Raw genomic sequence first — 6,541 nt, forward strand, 5'->3', positions numbered from 1 at the left:
TTTTTTTCTGTAAAGGTCTTTAGGAGCCCATAGTGTTTCCTAGGGTTCTGTAGGGGTCTGTAGGGGCCCTTAGGATTCCGTAGGGGCCTGTAGGGTTCCATAGGTTCCAGCAGGGTTCTGTAGGGCCCATAGGGGTCTGTAGGGTTCTGTAGCGTTGTAGGTTTTGGAAGGGTTCCATAGTGTTTGGTAGGGGTCTGTAGGAGTCCATATGGGCCTGTAGGTGTTTGTAGTGTTCCGTAGGGTCCCGTAGCATCACGTAGGGGTCTGTAGGAGTCCATATGGGCCTGTAGGTGTTTGTAGTGTTCCGTAGGGTCTCGTAGCATCACATAGGGGCCTGTAGGGCTTTTTCTGGTTTTGCAGGGGCTCATTGTGTTTTGTAGGGTTCCACTGGGGCCTGTAGGGGTCTGTAGGGTTCCATAGGCATCTGCTAGGAGTCTGTAGATCCTGTAGATTTCCACAGGGGCCCATAGAGGTCCGTAGAGTTCCATGTGTGCCTGTAGTGTTCCTTAGGGTTTTGTAGGGTTCCGTAGCATTCCATAGGTGCCTGTAGGTGCTCGTAGGTTCTTGTATGGGTCTGTAGGGGTCTGTAGGGGACCATAGTGTTCTTTACGGGCCCCTAGAGGTCTGTAGGACTCTGTATGGTTCCATACGTGTCCATTGGGTTCCAGAGAGTTCCATAGGAGCCTGTAGGGCTCTGTAGAGTTCCATGAGAGACCTTATGGTTCTGTAGATTTCCATAGGAGACCATAGGGGCTGGTAGGGTTCGGTAGGATTCCATAGGACCTGTAAGGGTCCGTAGGGTTCCGTAAGGTTCGGTGGGGGCCTGGAGGGTTCTGTAGGTTTCCCTAGGGTTCCATAGTGGCCCGTAGGGTTCTGTAGACGTCTGTATGGTACCGTAGGGGTCTCTAGGGTTTAGTGCGTGCCTGTTGGGTTCTGTAGGGTTCTGTAGGGTTCTATAGGGGGCCGTCTTTGTCCGTAGGTGTTTCTAGGGTGCCATAGGGCATAGGGTTCTGTAGGGGTCCGTAGGATTCCATAGAGGCGTGTAGCATTCTGTATGTCCCAGGAGAGGTCTAAAGGGGCCCGTAGGGTTTCGTAAGGTTCCATAGGGTTCCATAGAGCTCCATAGGGTTCCCTAAGGGCCCTTAGAGTACTGTAGGGGCCAGTAGTGTTCTGCAGGGCCCTCTATGGGCTGGTAGTGTTCCGTAGGGGCTGGTAGTGTTCCATAGGGGCCTGTAGGATTTTGTAAGAGCCCACAGGGATCTGTAGGTTTCCGTAGAGTGCCATAGCGGCCTGTAGGTGATCATAGGGGCCCTTAGGATTCCGTAGTGGCCTGTAGGGTTCTACAGGGGCTGGTAAGGTTCCGTAGGGGCTGGTAGTGTTCCGTAGGGGCCTGTAGGGTTCTGTAAGAGCCCACAGGGGTCTGTAGAGTCTGTAGATGATTGCAGGGGCCTGTAGAGTTCTATAGTGGCTGGTAAAGTTCCTTAGGGCCCTGTAGGGTTCCTTAAGAACCCACAGGGGTATGTAGGGGCTGGTAGGGTTCTGTAAAATTCTGTGGGTGCCTGTAGAGTTCTGTAAGTGCCCGCAAGGGCCTGTAGGGGCCTGTAGTATTTCTGTCAGGTTCCGTAGGGGCCCATAGATTTCCACAGTGGCTGGTAGTATTCCATAGGGGCCTGTAGGGTTCCGTAAGTCCCTGCAGGGGCCCGCACAGTTCCATAAGGATCCACAGGGTTCCGTACAGCTCTGTAGGGTTCCCTAGGGGACCGTAGATACTGTAGGTGCCAGTAGTAGGGCCTGTTCCATAGGGCCCTATAGGGGCCCATAGAGTTCCATAGCATCTGGTAGTGTTCCGTAGGGGCCTGTAGGGTTTCGTAAGAGCCTGGAAGGGTCTGTAGAGTTCCGTACAGTTCTGTAGGGGCTTGTAGGGTTCCGTAGTGGCCCATGGTTTTTCCTAGGGGCCTGTAGAGTCCCGTAGATTTCCATAGGGGCCTGTAGGCTTGTGTAAGTGCCTGCAGGGGTTTGTAGGAGCTTGTACGGTTCCTTACGGTTCCAGAGGGTTCTGCAGTGTTCCGTAGGGTTCCGTAGGGGCTTGGAGAGTACCATAGGGGCCCGTAGGGTTTCATAGGGTTCCGTAGGGGCCTGTAGGTGCCCATAGGTTTACGTAGGGTTCTGTAGTAGCCAGCAGAGTACTGTAGGGGCCAGTAGTGTTCCATATGGCCCTGTAGGGACCCATTGAGTTCCATAGTGTTCCGTTGTGGCTGGTAGTGTTTCGTAGGGACCTTTAGGGTTCCATAAGAGCCCACAGGTGTCTGTAGGTTTCCGTAGGGGCCTGTGGTTTTCCCTAGGGGCCCACAGAATCCCGTACAGTTCCGTAGGGTCCTGTATGTTTCCATAAGTGCCCGTAGAAGTCTGAAGGGGCCGGTAGTGTTCCGTAAGGTTCCTTCGGGTTCCATAGAGCTCTGTAGGGTTCCGTAGGGGCCAGCAAAGTACCGCAGTGGCCAGTAGTGTTCCGTACGGCCCTGTAGGGTCCCGTAGAGTTCCGTAGTGCCTGGTAGTGTTCCGTAGGGTCCTGTAGAGTTCTGTAGTGTTCCATTGTAGCTGGTAGTGTTTTGTAGGGGCCTTTAGGGTTATGTAAGAGCCCGCAGGTTACTGTAGGGATCCAAAGAAGCCTGTAGGGTTCTGTAGGGGCCTGTTGTGTTCCCTAGGGGCCTGTAGAGTCCTGTACAGTTCTGTAGGGTCCTGTAGGTTTCCATAAGTGCCCGCAGAGGTCTTGAAGGGGCCCGTACTGTTCCGTAAGGTTCCATAAGGTTCCATAGACCTCTGTAGGGTTCTGTAGGGGCCACCAGAGAAACGCAGGGGCCGGTAGTGTTCCGTATGGCCCTGTAGGGTCCCATAGAGTTCTGTAGTGTTCCGTTGTAGCTGGTAGTGTTCCGTAGGGGCCTGTAGGGTTCTGTAAGAGCCCTCAGGGGTCTGTAGAGTTCCGTAGGGGCCTGTAGGGTTGTGTAAGTGCCCGCAGGGGTTTGTAGGAGCTGGTAGGGTTCCATAAGTTTCCGGAGAGTTCTGTAGGGTTCGGTAAGGGCCTGTAGGTGCCTGTAGGCTTGCGTAGGGTTCTGTAGGGTTCTGTAGGGGTCTGTGGTGTTCCCTAGGGTCCTGTAGAGTCCCGTACAGTTCTGTAGTGACGCGCGGAAACAAACCCTGCAACTCGAATAGAGTTATAAAGCAGGTATGTTTATTGCAGCGCTGGGTACAAGGGGATTTCTCCTCCTAACTTGCACACACTTATGCTGAACCTGTAGTTATTTATAATGTAAATCATACATATGCAAACTTTGGGATGGACTAATACAATTAGTTCTAAGAATAGGTGTTACTAAGTTAATTATTACCGGGGCCTTATTATAATAAGTCTCCTCCTCCAGGCATGTGCATATCTTCTCCTGATGTTTTTCTTTGGGCGGGGGGGGTTAGGGAGTAAATTCCACAGTCACTGAGCTGGTTCCCACCGATTGTTTTGCTGATAGAGGCCGTAAAACCTCTTGCTATTTTCCTGTAATCTATCAGGATGTTCCTGTTTGTCTTCTGAGTGGTCTGACAGGGGTCGTAAAGCTTCTTGTTATCTTTCCTGTTACTGGTCAGGATGTTCCTGTTAGCCTGCGAAGTGTTCTTTCAAGGCTGAGGCTTACATCCGCTAATTGGGCAATTCTTTGTTTTCTTTCCTCCCCTCCAAGGTTGAGATGTACGTCCCTGTCATGGTTAATCCTTCTATTTTCTGTTTCGATCCCCCCTTTTCTTTGTTCATTTGTAAATTCTTTTGCAATTGCCTAGAGTACACTTTCCTTCTCCATCTGATTTCTAAAGTACTTTCCTGACTCCACTCGTTCATGGAGCTGATGCTTCTTCCATTGAATGTATTCATCTTTGGCCCCCCGGTACAACACATAAAACATCTAGCTAATACACACACTAAAATTCCTAACATAAGTATTGCCACTAAAAGGATAAACAGTTGTTTAAGCCAGGCCAGATTAGGTAACCATGAGGTTAACTTTTCCCAAAAGTCTGAAAACCCAAATGTGGTATCATCTTGCGCAGTCTGATGCAAAATCTGAGTTTTAGCTATGAGATTTTGTAAGTCTTTCTCTATCCTTCCGCTTTGGTTTACATATGAGCAACAGCTCTGATTAATCACTGCGCATAAGCCTCCCTGTTTCCAAGTTAATAAATCTAATGCCATTCTATTTTGTCCAACCACATTTGCTAATGACTGGACTTCTTGTTGAAGTGCCTGTATGGCATCGATTGTAGATTTCTCAAGCGCTTCTATGGTAGTTGATATGTTTACGATTGCTTTCTCCAATTCACTAATGCCCAGGTATGGTATAAGCCACCTTACCAAGCTATGGAATCTTGTTCCCCTTACCACTAGAGGGTTTTCTACCTCTTGAATTCTCCTTCAAGGTGTTCTCAACATGCCTGAGGGAATTTCAGACTGATTAAATGCTTTATCTTGACTAGTTAGATATCCTTTCGTGCAAGTTCCCTTCCACCCTGCAAGGAGCTGTTTTCTGCTATACCCATCTCCACACAGCCACCAGTACCCTTTAGGCAATTTACAGGGTCCATTAGTTGCTGTCAGATTCGCACCTAGGAACTTTCCTGCCTGATACCATCCATACTCCCAAGAGTGTTCTTTTCCTTGTGAAATACCGCTACTTTTATATGTATCTAATTGGGTCTTATTGCAAAAGTCAATGTATGTGACATTTATCCCTGTTAAACCCCAATTTCCTACATTAACAGTTGTCTTATTGATCCAGAACTTGCTCCATCCCCATGATGTCGACTTATTTACCAGCCCTTTGACTCTATATTCCCTGTGTTCCCAGGTACAATTGTTATAGCTCACTAATACAACAAATTGCTCTTCTTTCAGCACTTGTAAATCAAATCTGGGTCCTAAGGGGTAGATATTGTCATCGTACTCACAATACCTGTTTGCCTCATTTTCCCCTTTTGCCCAAAATTTGGGCCAAGTTCCGTTGTCATAGTTCCAATTACTTGCTGCCACCCCATATAGAGGTAACTTCATTTCTCCTTTGGGTAGGGTAGTACATATCCAACAATCTGACAGATTAGTAGCCCTTACCAATGTTTCTAGGTTTCGTGAATATGTATTCACATCCCATGTTCCTCCCCCTGAGATACAAAGTCCCGGCATGTTGATGACTATTAATGTCATTAATGTCCATCTTTTCATTGAGGGAAAGTTTCAAGGGTCTGGCCTGCGTTGATGTCCATTGGGGGTTTTGGAGCTCTCTTGACTTGAGTCCAATGGATCCAAGCGGCTTGTTCCTTAATCTTTATGGCTGTGTGAGTGGTCAGCAGTACCTGGAAGGGGCCTTCCCACTTTGGCTTTAGTGGTGAGTTTTTGAAACAACCTTTGCAGTGAAATGAGATCCTTGGTCCAAGGAAATCACTGCAGGAACCCCAAATCTTGGTATAATTTCTTGCAACAACGCTTTAGCCACTTCTCTTGTTTTATTGGTTCGGCAGGGAAACACCTCTGGCCATCCTGAAAAGGTATCTGTTAATACCAATAGGTATCGAAACCCCCCTTTTCTTGGAAGTTCTGAAAAATCAATTTGCCATTGTTGTCCCAGATAGTCTCCCTTTCCTATTTGGCCAAACTGGACTTTGGGGCCTGTTTTGGGATTATTCTGCAAACATACCTCACACTGCTGTGTTACTTGCCTAATAGTGGTATACAGGTTTCGGGCGAATATTAGTCGGCTCAAGTATCTATACAGAGCTTCTGTTCCCCAGTGGGATTTTCTGTGCTCTGCCATGACTACGGCCTACAACAATGCAAATGGTATTATTATTTTTTCCTGTGGAGTTTTACCCATTTACCTTTTTCAATTTTCCCACCTAAGTTTCACAATCAATTTGTATTTTACTGTCTGGGACCAGAAACTGCGCCTCCAAATCACCTTTCTCTGCCACTCTTCTGGCCTCACGGTCTGCCATGGCGTTGCCCAATTCCTGAGCAGTGCTCCTCTTTTGATGAGCTTTACAATGCATAATAGCCACCTTCTTGGGTGACTGCACTGCTTCCAGAAGCTTAAGAACTTCTTTGTCATGTTTTATATGTTTCCCTTGGGTAGAGGGGAGTCCTCTTTCCCTCCATACAGCTCCATGAGCATGGACTACCTCGAAAGCGTATCTGGAGTCCATCCAAATGTTGATTTTATTTTCTTTGGCTAGTTTCAATGCCCGAGTTAGGGCTATTATTTCTGCTTTCTGTGCCGAGGTGTTTGGGGCAAGGGCTTTGGATTCTGTTACCTGGTCTGCAGTTGTTACCGCGTATCCCGCCTTGTGGATGCCTTGTCGAACAAAGCTGCTTCCGTCAGTATACCAGGAATCTTCAGCATCTTTCAGCGGCTCCTCTTTTAGGTCGGGTCAGCTGGAATAGACTTCTTTGATTGTTTCCAGACAGTCATGCGATACCGGTTCTCCCGTATTCCCGCTAAGAAAAGATGCTGGA

The 6,541-nt window shown here is 48.2% G+C and overlaps 1 pseudogene; it reads right to left on the reverse strand.

The window, feature by feature from the left end:
• Nucleotides 1-3,818: 3,818 nt before the first annotated feature.
• On the reverse strand, nucleotides 3,819-6,024 carry LOC141472017 (syncytin-2-like; annotated as a pseudogene).
• Between the last annotated feature and the right edge of the window lie 517 nt (nucleotides 6,025-6,541).

The sequence above is a fragment of the Numenius arquata genome, chromosome 14, assembly GCF_964106895.1.
Source record: "Numenius arquata chromosome 14, bNumArq3.hap1.1, whole genome shotgun sequence".
Taxonomy (NCBI): domain Eukaryota; kingdom Metazoa; phylum Chordata; class Aves; order Charadriiformes; family Scolopacidae; genus Numenius; species Numenius arquata.